Genomic DNA, 16132 nt, shown 5'->3' with positions numbered 1-16132 from the left:
GAAGGAAATTCACTGTTTTGAGTTATTCTTGGATGATGTATATATATATGTGTGTGTGTGTATGGAAGGGAGACATTGCAAATAAGGGAATTTTTCAGGTTCTTTGCAAGTTAGATTTTTTTGAATAACAGAACATGAAATATTTTGCTTTTACAGCCAGCAAGATACAACAGAGTACACTTCTTTGAATCAAGAGTTTCCGTGGAATACCTTTTCTATAACAAATGTGGAAGACAGCAGCAAAACCAATTAACACTCAGTCATATTTCTTTTAACTCGCTGGTAAAGTATAGAGCACGAAAGGAGAAATGCAGCAAGAAAGGTTTTCAATCTCAACCAAATTTGTGTTACCTCCGTATACCTCATAAGCTTTGCTCCTAGCCAAGCAAATGATCTTATATTAATATCTGTCATAGAGAACGGCAATCTTGTCTTTTAACGATGCCCTTTCTAGCTCTGGAGTTCAATTTTTCCTTCACACATTAAGACAGTGTCAAAAAATTATAATGACTAATGCAAGGTTGAATTTTAGCACTCCTTGTTAAAATCCAAGTTTCTGAACCATTTAGTTTCATTCTCATTTTATACCAGCTACGTTTCAGTTATGGAGAGACAAAAATGTATCCAGGTTTTAGTGACTTAACAATTAAAGTTATCTGATAATCTAGAAACATAGATTCAATTACATAAAATTGTATTCTTAATATATCACATCATTTTCTTATTTAAAAAATCAGGCATGGCATTCAGTTGGAATGATGTTTCATAAAATCCACCTTGCCATTTGAAAAATAAAAATCAATTCGTGAGATTGGCTGCTGGAAAATAATAAAGATGCTTAGGAAAAGTGTTCCCTCTTTCTTACTTGGGAGAGCTTAGAGACCATTTGAAGGTGTTCAGTCTGATTATGATGTAACTTGAAAGAGCAAAATTTGTCTTTAGGTTGCATAAGCTTTATAACCAACTGTATTGTGGGTGCCTTTATGTTTTCTACCTCTGTTATTAAAATTAATTTTCAGGAAAGTTTTCATTGAATTAGGGAGATTTATAGATGGAATGGGAAATTTAAATGACCTCACCGCTCCTAAACTCCATCCTTATAATTTTACAGTTGCAATTGAATTCATTAGATGGGATTTGAAATGAGCTGGTAGAGAATCTGAATTAAGTTGGAAGTGAAATGCAATGTGAGAAGAGAAGGACAGAAGTTTTCAGTTCCCAAGTAAACAGTAATGTAGTCTTCAGTAACCTAGCACATGCCATGTTTGGAGAGATTAGCTTGATTTATAGCACTTAAATTTTTCTTTATATTTTTCAACAGAATAAAATATACTTTTACAGAAATAATAGTCGTGAAGGAACAAAACTGAGACTTTCTTAGGGCCTGTGGAGCTCCTAAATCACACGTAGGGACTCTTAGTCTCCTACGACTGTGCATGGTTTTAGCTCACTCAGGTGGATGTCACTGTCATGAGTCCACCGAGCACAGTATACACAGTATAGAAGAGGGCATGTACTCAAAACACCTAGGAGAACATGGATTGGGGAAGCCCAGAACCCTAGTCTTTCTATCTTTATTATAGATTTCTAGGCCCGTGGGGACTTGTTGGGTGTTTGATAGCTGATATGAATACTTTAATACTACTTCATTAAAGGCAACGCCTCATGATGCTGAAGCAGCCTGCTTCTGAGATTTGTTTGAACAAGATCAGGTCATGACTTCTCATATCATATCTTTAAAAGTGTGAAAATTTTAAGGTAAACTGGGAAGCCATGTGTTTAAAAAAAAGGACACACTTTTTGTAGAAATGAATATTCTTATTATGTAATATATATGAATGTAATATTCAAATCTTGTCTGTATGGCTGCTACACTTAGAAAGTAACTGTTGTCAAAATTCAGCGGGATGAATAGAATGAGCAGATCTAAAATATTACATTTGATTATTCAATTTTAAAATTGTAGCAGAATTTGATTTAGTGTGCGCAGAAAACAAGTGATGCCATTGTGAAGGGCACTAAAGCATAGATGCATATGTTTTGCTAATAAACACTGAGTATTTGAGAGTTTTTAATTTCCTCATCTTTGTTAGGGACCTGCCATTGTTCCTTAGTTATAAGCTCTTCTGGCAACCCAGAGCAGGGTATTCAATAGCAGGAAAATAACAACGAAATTGGATTCAAAATGAAAGACTGACAGGAAGGAACACTGTTGAAATAATGTCCCTTTTCATTATTTCAGTGAAAATTGTTGAAATAATGAAAATTAAATGTGAAAAAATGCATTTATTTGCTACAAATGTGAACTCCTCAATAGTAGCATTAGCCATAATAGGAGTTCTTTTGAAGTAAATATTCCTTGTAAACACCTAATGGATCAAATTAAAGTCTTCCCTTTGTCTCTCAAGGAGATGATATTGGTTATCCATCCGCATAAGATCCTCCAGTGTGGGAGAAGATATAAAACAGGTGTGAAATAATGTGCTGGAAATTTTCTTAAAAAAAATAAAAAAAGAAGACCTATCTTTTAAAATTTGTCAGCGGAAATCCCAATTAATACTTTACTGCTGTCTGCGGCACCAGGGTTTGTTGTGTGTCACCACTGCTGTAGCACTATCAGAAGGCTCTCATAATGAGACCTCTGCAGCTCTAGCACCTCCATTGATTCACAGTGTGACAGCTTGTGGAGTTAAATATATCTCCAATGCTTCTTGCTACAGGGAATTCTCACAGTGAGGTAGAGATCCCTAGACTGTCCCCTGTATGAGGCTATGAGGAACACTCCACAGGAGAGAATTTATAAGGACTTCTGCATACTGAGCAAACGTATCTTTGGATTCTTTGCTAGCAGGTGACCAGGGACAATTTAGAGACAACCAGCTGAGTCTGCTGGGATTATTCAAGAACTATCATTTGGAGATGTGGTTCAGCTATTCGAAGGGAATATGAGGATCATATGAGGATCTCAAAGTAAAACGCATCAGAGTGATTTCTATAACACAAGAGAATGTCATTTAATTCCACATATTTGTCTGTACAGAGTTGAAGTTTAAAGTCTATTACTGCAAATTTTATTTTAACTACAGTCCAGCCATCGGACTCTGGAAGCACCTAAACTCCAAAATTTTTTTTAAAGACTTGAGTAGTTTTTTTTTTTTTTTTATAAGAAATGTGGAAGACCAGACATGTTTCAGATTTTGGAACTTTTTGGATTTAGGGACATTTTCATAAGCATAATGAGACATCCTGTGGATGAGATTCAAGTCTAAACATGAAATTCATTTGTGTTTCAGATAAAACGTATACAGTAGTCTGAAAGTAATTCTGTATAATTTTCAGTGTGCCTGCCTTTTACTTTGACCTATCACGTGAAGTTAGATGAGAAATTCTCTATTTGTATGTCATGTCAGCTCTCAAAAAGTTCTAGATCTTAAGAAGGTTTTGGATTTTATAGTAGTTAGCAGTTTTCTTTTTTTCTTTGCATTATAATTACTCTTAACTCGGAAATAGAACAAGCTGGTGAAATTCTGATGGAGCAATGGCCTCTCCTCATGACCTGGGTGAAGACAACAATGATCCTGTGTTTTCTTTGCTTGGAAAGTCAGACTTGCAACCCAAGATCCTTTTTCTAGTCCTTTTAATTGCTAATGATAGATTGTAATATTTAGAAATAAATATAATTAAGAACATTAAGTAACAATGTCATTAGATTTAGTGATTATGTCGTATTTCTGAAAGAATATCATCTTATATTGGTCTAAAATATACATTGAGACAGATAAATGCACGATTACATCACATTAAACTTTTTAACATATATTCATTATGAATATGTAAATTTACTTTTGCTATTAGTTAGAAAAAATTGACTTTATGCTCAGAAGGTTGATGTGCTGGAAGATTGGTCTTTAACGTGCTGGTGTTGAGGTACCGGTATTATCATGCTGATATTGAGATATTTTAAGGGGTGGGGCCTTGTAGAAAGTGATTAAACCTTTATGGTAAACTGAGGCTTTTATCATGGATGACTATTCTCACTATGCTGGAAAATCCAGAGAGACAGAGAATTTATTTTAGAGTAAGTAGGGCCACTCCATTTTCTTGGTTCTTTCTGGATGTGTCTGTTTCCATTTATATTCCTCTCTCATATTATAATGTGGACAGATATACTCTCACCATGTTGTTTGAACTTTATTTATTTTATTTTGTTCCAGGGATGGAACCTAGGGGCATTCTACCTCCAAGATACATTCCCAAACCTATTTTTTATTCTTTGTTTTGAAACAGAGTTTCACTGAGTTCCACACTAAGCAGTAGCTGAGGCTGTCTGCGAACTGTAATCCTCCTGTCTCAGTTTCCCAAATGGTGGGATTCTAAGAGTGCACCACCATGCTAAGCTGGAAGTTTCTAGACATCGAAACCATGAGCCAAATTTTTTTCATTATAAGTTACCTAGTCTCAAGTATGGTATTATAGTAACACTAAATGTACTATTATTTTTGATACTTAACTATAATCTATAAACTATCATAGGCAAATTATTATCAAGTAATATACAAATATACAAGAAATCTATAAGATAGTAAGTAATACCTATCTTATGTGGTTGTTTTGATGATTAAATAAACTCATGCATATAAAGTATTGAAATTAAATGGCCATTAATAAGTGGTTTATATAAGTTTATTTCCATCAGCTTTGTGATTATAGACATAGTTAATGCAATTCAATAATTAAGTTGCTACAATATTGAGAAACATATACATCAAGAGACACCCTGCATTAGGGTACACTCAAAGAAATTCATGTGGATCATAGTGATGATTCTTAAACTATACTAATTATGTCTTACCTTGAAGAAAACCTGAAGAAAAGAAAATGTGTACTTTGATATAAATTCATTTTACTCCAATATATAAATGGATATTTGTGAATGCATAAAATTTTATTTGTACATTAAGTATTTGGTTATTAAGAGGAACTCTACCCATAAATGTATATAGTTATAAGCATAAAATAATATTTAAATTGGAATATATATTTTAGCAGTTGCTTTTCAATAAATAATTGATAACATAAAATGCTTTTATGTTATGAGTAAGTAAGAAAAACTGAAATGCAATATACAAGAGTGTAAACTTTGTTCTTCAGAAGACGGAAGAAATCTATAGTTTATTCAGAGATTACATTACATTACATTTTAGCTTAGTGTAGTATTATAGAACATAAAACAAACACAGTGGTTTCTGGAAGACAGGACTGCGAAATTAGTTTGGGGCTTTATGTAAATTTTGGAGGTATGTACAGGGAATGAAAAGACCGGGCTCCACACTTGGGCTTAAACATATAAGCTTCTGTAAATCAGTGTTTGATTTTCTAAAGCAGAACTAACCATCACTTCCAATTCCCTGGAGAGGCTCTAAGCAAGTAAAATATTTTTAACACATTTAACAAGGTTAAAAGTGCAAGAAAACTGTAGTTTCAACATTACCAGGGAACATAATAATAAGGACATTGAAACTTATCTAAACTTATAAACTAAGCATTTTCTTCCTGAAAATTTTACTGAGAATAAAACTGAGAAATAATACATAACCTTCTGCAGATTTAAAATAGCAAAACTAGCCTTCACCTGTCATTTTTTTTTTCAAAATGAGTAGGTGTCCTGATGATATCTAACAGGATAAGTCATTAATCTTTGTTGTGTTTTGTGCATTTATCGATTGGTGATTAATATGTTCCTCCTGGCTCTTGATCTGCTCCCTCTAATAAAAGGACATGCCATACTTTGCAGTATAGACAACCACAATTAGATACTCTAGAATATCACAGCAGTATCTGCTATTATGAGTCAGAGAGCAGGGATAAAAGGTTCAGTGGCAGGCTTAATAGAATTCGGAGTTGTGTATTTAGCAATGATAGAGATAATGAAAGAAAAGAAGTACAAATTGTGGATTATATCATTATTGGCTGTTACTCATAGACTCTCAGTCAGGGGTGTGGGCGTGGGTCATGAAATTTTGGGTTCTTTTGTGCTCGGCAAGTAAATTATTTTAATATCCAAATACTTAAAGTGCCACTCACACTGAGATGTCTAACAGAAAGAACAGAAAAAAAACTATTTTTAGGTGAATGTACTTGTGAGCATGTATAAATTATAAACAAAACTCTAAAACTTTGCTTCGTTAAACATTTTGTCAAAAATGTGGTGGCAGACCACAAAACAATGAGCAATGAGGATCCATTGGAGTTTTTAAATGTTCAGATTTAAGTTTAAGAAAAATAATTCTGAATGCAGCTCCAGTTTGGGGATGAGGTTAGAGTAAGAGAGGTCTAAATATTAATACGTCAGCTGGGAGGCTTTTTCAACAATCCCAGATAAAACTTTTGGTAGCCTGTTCAAACAAGTCTTAATGGGAATAGACCATCGCGGAAAGATACAAAAGGCAGGGAACATGTAAGGCTGGAAATGATAGAATTCTCAGCACTGGGAAAATAACTGGGCATGAGGAAGTCAAAAGAAAAAATATATAGTCAAAGAAAGAATCCAGATTTCGGGCTTTGCAATATATACTATGACTTTATTTATTTGAATAAAGTGCATAGTTAACACTACATATAATTATATAGAGGTAATATTTATTTTCTATCCTTTCACTGCTTCCTTTGAACACTTTTATTGGTGTATTATAATTATACATCATAATGAGATGCAAAGTGATACATGGAAGATAGAATGGTTATGGGAGAAAGAAAATGTTAGCCAAAGAAAAAGTATTTCACTTTGAAATGATTTAAAAGCCTTGGAGACATTTAATAGCTCAAATAACTTCCAGTAAAGAATGAGTCCTAAAGGGCCTAATAATATTTTTTTTTTCTCTTTGTATGTGGGTCAGAATTGGAGGGCAACTAATTTGACTGTAGAGAACATTGCTTTGTCTCATCAGTATCTATGGTTTTATCTCATCCCTGTGTATACTGTTAGCTGTATTTTTTAACCCTCTTTTAGTTGAAATGGGCATGGGGAGTTTTCTGTTCCTTTGAGTAAGATGTGGAGTATAATTCCATTCCTGTTAAATAAGGGCTGATCTTAGTGAATCCTGTGATAAAATGTGTAAGACTTAAGAGTAGATAAAATTGGATCTTTTAGCTTCTGCTTTGGTTTCTTGAGACCTTTCTTTTCCTAAAAGACAGCAACCATACGTTGATGAATCTCAAACTATAGAAGAGAACAAATTAAAAGGAAATATAACTCTTGCTCAGTATAGTGCCTGATTTACCCCAAAATTTCTAGTACCAACTTACTATTCATGATGATAAAATATTCTGAAGGTGGATCCTATACCTTGAAAATGCTACATGAAGGAAAAGTCGCAAAAGAGCTGAGAACTGTCTGGACCACAAAATAATGAATAAAATAAAACAATTTCCTGTCGCCAACTTGGAGGTTGTTTATTACAAGTGATATAGAACAAGAATACCTCCTCCGCAGGTAGCTGTGTATTTGTGTCTACATTCTGCCCAAGGATATTGATGTGGTACTTTCAAGTGCGGATCATAAAATTTTAAGTCGCTGTACTTCTCTACCCATTAGTTTAATAGAAAGGACTTCAGAGAAACAAGATAAAAGAAACCTAAATTTTACATGACCACTTAGAGAGAACTCCCTCTGTCTACTAACCTACATTGTAGCATGATATGAGTCAAAAACAAATTTTTATTTTGTTATACTACTTACTATTGCAATATATCTCATTTTAAGACTACTTCTATTCTAAATACTATATACATTTTAAGACTAATTATATTCTAAAGACTATAAAAATCATATTGAAACTAAAGCTATGGCAGGCAAAAAGAAGAAAAGAAAAAAAGGAGAGAAATTGCTTAATATTTGAGAGTATACAGCATTAAAATTTCTGTCATTTAAAACTGATAGAGTAAAACCTCTCCAGGATAACTTCTCTAAGATTTAAAGAGTCTGATAAGAAATAAAAGTTCCTCAAAACTTGCTGTATGAATTATTATAATAAGAAAACATCTATTTATAATTAACAGTTATCTATTTTGAGAATAGAAATAAATGACAAGAGTAAATTCAAGATAATTGTGTTTTTTTAGGGCATGAAAATAATTAGTAGGAAAATAAAAAAATATTCTTAATGAGGCCATGAAATTCTTTGGAATTATCTAGAAATATTATTCTATAAGAGAGAGAAGAAGAAAGTTCTGGATAAAGAGACAGATATTTCAGAAATCTGTAAACCTTTATTTTGTGGTAATTGTGTAACCTGAAGTACAGTCCATCCGGTTTTGGCTTTAATTGGTTCGTGTTTGTTGGATTTTTCTGAATGCATTAGGATTCTTCTGAAGGCAAAAAGACATGCATTCAGATTTTATGAGGATGCTATAGCATTAATTTTTTGTCATATAACTTTATATATGTGTCTCGCAGTGTATGGGGGACAGAACTCAACTCCTATTATCGTTACTTAGTAAGACAAGGTTTTCTTAAAGTTAAAAAAAACAAAATCTAAACCAGAAAAAATAAACACCATCTCTTGTTTCATTAAATAAAGAATTGCCTCAATTCAATGAAGATGACAGCAATATTTTACCATCCTAAAGTTTTTCAGCTTTAGAAAAATACTTAAACAAACTCAGCAAAGATTCAGATCATCAAGATACCAATGGAGACCATTCCTAGGAAGCCACACCCTTAAAACCACTGTTTAAAGAAGTAGTGTATATTGAACATGTCCTGTAGTTTCTGGCCAGAATCGTCAACAATATCATGTATAAATAAAGCCTATCTTTTTCTTCTAGAATCATTCTCCAACCTTCCCATTTTCCAAGCCCTATCATTCCCAACAACAATTACTGATGAGGATGTAGAGAAGTAGGAACTCTAATACATTGTTGGTAGGATTGTGAATTAGTGCAACCACTTTGAAAAAATGTGTGGAGGATTCTCAGGAGAACAAACTTACCTTGTGATCCAGCAACACCACTTTTAGGTATCTACCCAAAAGAATGAAAACCAAACTACCAAACTAGTGCATGCATACTATGTTCAGAGCCACACAATCTAGTTGCCAAACTATGGAACCAACCAAGATGTCCTTCAACAGATGAATGGATTACAAAACTACGGGATATGTACACAATAAAATTTTCCTGAGTCGTAAAAAAGAATAAAATTACATCACTTTCTGGGAAATGGATGGAACTGAAGAACATTATGCTAAGTGAGATTAATGAGTCACTAAAAGTAAGACGTTTTATACTCTCCTTAATATGAGTAAACTAGAGAGAAAAAGGGTCATAGGAGGATTTCTAGATAAAAAAGGAGAAAACCAAGATAAGCAAATAACGTGACCTAATTGGGGGTGATGATAGAGGGTAAGAGGGAAATTCCCTTTAGTACATGATATGCATACACAAACATATTAGTCAATCACTAAGCCAAACATGAGTAGGAGGGAAGGGGACGGAATAAGGTAGGGATTGGGGAAGAGCTAAATTAGTGATGTGTGTGTGTACACCTCTACCATCTTGTACTCCATTAAGATGTAAGAATACAATACACCAATAAAAAAATTTTACAAAAAGAATATTCTGTTCCCAAGTAGATAAATATTGATACAAAGCAGATTCCAGGAAGTAATACAGATCTTGAGGGAGATCATCTCTTTCCTTCTAGAGGTTTTCCTGAAGTTCCTCAAGATGTTTACCTTTCCTGCAAATACACTTTTTTATGTATTTTATTTATTTTTAATATGTTTTTATTGGTGCATTACAGTCTCACATCATAATGTAAATCATGTTGACAGTGATATATATGCACAAAAACTTTTAAATCTTTTCTACAGAAAATACCAATACCTGATGTAGTATCTTTACCATTTATTTATTTATTTATTTATTTATTTATTTATACTTATTGTTATCCTTTGCTAGACATAAAGTGAACTCTAGACTACGTTTTGATCCCAATGAACTAGAAGCAAGTAAAATTATTGAATAAACCTAAATTCTCAAGACAATCCTGAATATTCATTTTCCTGAATTTAGTGACAGATCAAAAGAAAGATAAATGAATACAGATCTCATATAGAACCATTGACCTCTCTTATTTTTAAAGAATTGGCATAAGGCAGGCGTGGTGGTGCACGCTTGTAATCCCCGCGCTTGGGAGGCGGAGACAGGAGGATGGGCAGGTTTGAAGCCAGCTGCGTGTGCTGGCTTAGGAGACACTGTTTCCAAATAAAAATATAAAATAGGTCTGGGAGTGTAGCCCGGAGGTAGAAGGGCTTCCAGGAACCCCAGTACCACACACACAAAAAAGAATTGGCATAAATATTAGAAAATGATAGGACTTTATATTCTCAGAACTTCTGGTAAACATCTTTCTCATCAGAGGAGCAGACATAGATAAAAGACAGTGCACAGGGAAAAAGAAAATGAAAAGATGAATAGAAATAGAACTTCAATGACAATATTCTAAAAGAGTTTATATCTTGATCTAACTCAACGTATTTCATTAGGCTTTGTGCTTATATTAGTCTATTTATTTCTTTTTGTCTTTTTATAAACGTTTTAAAACTGGGGTACCTTGATTAATTCAGTTTGTATATCAGCACCACTAATATATCATACCTGTTGTAGTTTTATTTTTTACCCGTAAATATATATGTTCTGGGAATACCTCACTAACTTTAGATATCTGGATAGACAGAAAAGTGCAGACATTCACAAATAATTCTTAATGTTAGTTGAGCAAGTTGTTATAAAACTTGAGAATACATAATATTGAAATATCTAAAAAGAGATATATTGAAGATAGTGGGGAACAGGACTGTTATACCTAATCTTTTGGGGCTTTTTTGTGGTGCTATAAAATTTTTATATACTTGCTAGCATATAAATTAATCTAGATATAGTTACTTCTATTCTTAAGTGTTTTGCACTAAAATTATTTTTTCAATAAATTCATTATTAGTACTCTAACTCATATATGTTTCTAAACTCTACCCAGCCTTTGTAAGATTTTAAAACACTGCTATCGGACCCAAGCATGGTGGCACACACCTGTAATCCCAGTACTTGGGAAGCTGAGACAGGAGGGTTGCAGGTTTTCTGCCAGCCTTACAATTTAGGAAGAACATCCACAACCTACTTAGATCTGTTTCAAATTAAAATAAATAAATAAATAAGTAAATAAATAAATAAATAAATAAACAAACCTGAGAGTGTAGTTCAGAGGTAGAATGTTTGTGGGTTCAATCACCCCGGTACAAAAAAAACAAAACAAAACCCTGCTATTGTTTTGGAGTTATAGGTCAGTGGTAGAACGCTTTCCTAATATGTGCAAATAACTTGGTGTCTTCCTCAACACCATCAAAAAAAGGCATAATTTCAGAATTAAAGTTTTTCAGGTTCTCTATTATTAAAATGAGCTCCGATATCTGAACTTCAGGCTATCAATTTATATATGCACAATATTTATTATTAAAATCCAGAAAAAATGGAATTGAGGATATAAATGTTTTAAAATTATATGTTTACATTGTGTTTCCACTATGAATTGAAAGATTATGTTTACATACATAGCAAACTGAAAATCTATTTAATTTTTCAATTAATATTTGCTGAACGAATATGGTTTTATTGACATTTCCTTAAATTACAGTAGCAGGAAAACAAACTGGACTTTATTACTGACAAATAAAGATGGATATATGCAAAGTGCCATTTTCTTTTCACATGTTACTGAAATTGAAATATCAAAATTGAAAGTGGCTGTGGCAATTTTATTTCTGATAATTATTATTGCTTCCTCTTCTTATGAAACACTCTTTCTAACCCTTGAAAAGACAATCTTCTACTGTTTTTCATTTTTCTAGACTTCTTTTTTTAACAAGTCAGTGAAAAGTAAGAACTTAAAAGACTTTACACTAAAATAACACAATCAAAAAATGGGCAATTGAATTGAATAGACACTTCACAAAAGAAGAGATACAAATGACAAATAAATACAAGAAAAAATGTACATACTGGAGATAAAATGACTTTGGTTGGTGTATAATTCTGAAAAAATAAATATGTCGCTTTTAGGGATTTCATTTTCTTGCATTAGTTTTTGATGGATGAGGTACTGTGTAAGTGTTCCAAAGCCTATGTGCCAATCCAACTCATTTCTACCTACAACACATTTTGTCAAGGTCAGAAATGCCAATCCTATTTAACTTCTTAATAAAATAATATTTTCTGTTCTTTCCATCATAGTTATTCAGATAGATCTGTACATATTATTTTATATATTCCCTCATATTCAAGCTTTTAGTAGGATGGATGAAATGGGTAGAAATGTCACAGTTAGTCTCTAGTCAGCCTTTCCTCAAATGCTACACTCAGTCTCACAGCGGATTCTGTCACTGAGCAGAAAAAGGCTCAAAGTTTTTGGACAGTTAATTTTACCGAAGATTCATTTGCCATTAGTTTAGCCTTTATGAGGGAATAGACTGATGTCATATTTGTGACAGGAAGAAAGTGACTAGTCATTGTTATGGATGACTTAATAATCATTGGTAAGTAGAAAACAAATACAAAGTTATAAATTGTAATTTGTGTCTACACAGTGACATAAATGTTATTTGAGGTCATCTTATGAATCTCTTGCAAAATACATTAATCATACTTTGCTATTGCTCATTTGTAAAAGAGTGTCCAACTTGATGCAAAAAATAAAATGTGGCTGCTGGTGCTTTTAAGGAGAATTAATATTTTATCCGTGCTCCTTTATGAGAAAAGAAAATAATTAAACAATATTTCCAATGCAAAATTATAATATTTCCCTATGATATGAAGGGCCTCAGATTGCAATGATATTACTACATTAAATGGATGTCCAAAAAGTCAAATAAAAATACACAGTATTTTATCAAAAGCAATTAATCTTTTTTCATCCAGAGTATGACATTTCACTGTATAATTGCACAGGAAATTAAAATTCTTTTCATAGGTTTAATAATGGATGAGATATGGGTATTAGAATAATTGTTTTATTGAGCTTTGTGATCATAAGGCATGGCACACAAGCTGTGGCTTGTAACTTACACCTCTGTTGGCTGTAAGATAGATTAGACAAAAACAATAAGAGGCTTCATTTGGGGCCTGCCAGGACACAAGTAGGTGCCAAAAATCCTAGCAAATTTAAAATGTTTTTGCTTTTCCTTTTAAATCAACTCCTTTACCAGGCACAGTGCCTTATGCTTTTCTGATGCATGGCAAGTTTCCACTATGATAGTCCTTTATAAACCTGTATTACCACAAAAGGTGGTAATTGCTTTTTTCTTTTTTCCTATGCATCGGTTGAGTGTTTAAGATGTCTTAAAAAGAATTTCAGTGTCAGTATATTACAATTCTAACTGCTATTAAGATTTCATTAAATTGTAAAAGTTATTTTTTATAAGTTTTTACAAGTGCCAAAGGCTTACACTTTAGTTATTCTAAAAGTGGCTAAATTTGATAGGTAGGTAGATGACAGATGGTGACATTGTTTGACTCTGGAAAGACCCCCAAGATCTCATGTGTTGGAGACTTGCTCCCCAGTGCAGCAATGTTCAGAGAAGGGCTTTTGGAGAGTGACTGGATTAATAGAGCTCTAATGATAGATTTATAATTTGGTAGCATTATGAAGAAATGGTAAAAAAAATTTAGGAGATAGAGCCTAGTTGGAGGAATTAGGTCAGTGGAGGTGTCGCAGTAAGTTTTGCTTTCTTTCATTTACCACCTCTTCTTCCCTTCTTTCCTCCTCTTCCTCCTCTTTCCTCCTTGCTGTCATGAGCTGAGCATCTTTCTTCTGTCATGATGTTCTGCCTCACATCAGGCTTAGAATGATAAATATGGCTGACTATGAATGTTGCAGGGGATAGGTTGGGGGGGGAGGTGCGTGGTGTGTGTGTGTGGAGAAGTAATCCCCCCACCACCACCACCCAGACAGACAAACAGAAAAACCGTGGATTCTTGTCCTAAGCTAAGAATAAGTATTCATAACTTGGAAAACTGCTGCAGATTTAAAGAAGTTTATTAAAAAGATAGAAATACAGAGATAGTTACAGCCCTGTGCCGGAGCGGGGCACAGGGGGGCAATTCAAATGAAAATGCCAACGAACTCCAGTTTACTGAGTTTTTATCCTGTCTAAGTCCAGCAGGTCCCTCTGATTTTTGGAGATCATGTTACACCTTATCTCCAACCCCGGCTCTGCTTCTGTTATCTCTCCAGCCGAATTTATGGCCTAAAAGGGGAGACATCTCTGTCTCCAAACATAGGCCCAGATTTATGGCCTGAGAGGGAGGCATCTCTGTCTCCAGACACAGGCTTTTTCCTTCCGTCTTCTCCCCCAGATTGTGTTAAATTGTTCTTAGGAATGCAAGGACATGTTAGCTAACTCTGGCTTTCTTAGTAAAGAAGACATATTTCAAGATTGGACATCTTTCCCAGTATTGATACATTAATACTTTTTAAACTCTCTTCCCAATACCAGTACAATGAACTTGCCGGAGCCAGCTGGCAAAAGTACGGGTTCCAAAGAGAGGAGTGAGGATGAAATAATATAACTCTTAATAATTAAATTCCACATATTATTTATTCCTAAGCATGGAAGGATCACCAGTCAACTCCTGGGTCGATATCTCTACTGGCCTATACTGGGGCTTCTTCTCTTTTGGTATTTATAGTTTTCAGGAGGTCAAACAATACCCTGTTGCCACAAACAGTACAAACCTAGCCTTAGCTCAGACAGAAGAATAGCATCATTAGCATTAGTAACCTTGAAGCTTCCATGGCCCCAAACCTTGTTGACTCTGGGCAAGGACAGTCAGAAGTATGCTTTTAGTAAAGATTAAGGGGAAGACCTTAATGGCTCCCCACATGAACTGAAAACATGAGTCATTAAAAATAATTCTATGTTAGTGAGATATTATAATGGTACATGCATATCCATATTGTGGGCAGCATAATTCACAGTAGCTAAATTATAGAACCCAAATCAGTTTCCATTAACAGATGAATAGAAAATAAAATGGTGGCATATACATACACTGGAATTCCATTGAAACATAAGGAAGAACAAAATTATGTCATTTGCAGAAAAATGGATGGAATTAGAGAATATTATGCTAAGTGAGATCAGCCAAGGATCATATGGGGAAGTTCTAGAGAAAATTGGAAACAATAAAACCTTAGATAAATGAGGATAGAGATGAGTAAAATAGTGTGCAAGTATTGAGAGAGTGGAATAAAGAAAGAAGTGATAAAAGACCAGTTCATATAATGCTCTGCCCTATATGACAGCCATTTTGAACCAATGCTGAAAATGAAAAAAACAGTAATTTGGAGAAAAAAAATTGAGCAAAATGAAAAACTTATGAAAGCAAATTCAATTTCAGTGTTTAATGATTAGTGTCAATTCAGGCATTCTGCTAACAAAAAAAACTGCAATTAAATAAACATCACCAGTGTACAAGTTGAATTTGCTTAAATACTATATAAAGTGTCCAACAGGAAAGAACGCAAGCATCACTTGTTTCACTTATGATAATTATTTTCTATGTAGTAGCTATTTAATTGATGTTTCTAAATCAATGTCAGGTCAGGATTATTTGTCCTGTAAATTATAGAGAACTATACATAGTTTGGAAATTCCTCAGCCCCTGTGATGCAAATCAACAAAGTAAACTTTCCCGGTATATATCTGAAAAAAAAAATTATTTACTTCAGAAGTTATATTGTCATGGGACTCCAATTTTTATTTTTATTTTTTTATTTTATTTAATTTATTTATTTTATTTATTTATTTATTTATTTATTTATTTATTTATTTATTTTTTGGTGGTACTGGGGTTCCTGGAAGCCCTTCTTCCTCCGGGCTACACTCCCAGACCTATTTTATATTTTTGAAACAGGGTCTCTTACGCCAGCGCGGCTGGCTTCGAACCTGCGCCATCCTCCTGTCTCTGCCTCCCAAGCGCAGGGATTACAAGCGTGCGCCACCACGCCCGGCTGGGACTCCAATTTTTAGATAAAATGAATAAAAATATTAATTTTTGATTTTTGATTATTAATTTC

The sequence above is a fragment of the Muscardinus avellanarius genome (genome assembly GCF_963383645.1).
Source record: "Muscardinus avellanarius genome assembly, chromosome: 6".
In the NCBI taxonomy this organism is placed as follows: domain Eukaryota; kingdom Metazoa; phylum Chordata; class Mammalia; order Rodentia; family Gliridae; genus Muscardinus; species Muscardinus avellanarius.
Note: the sequence above shows the minus strand (reverse complement) of the source record.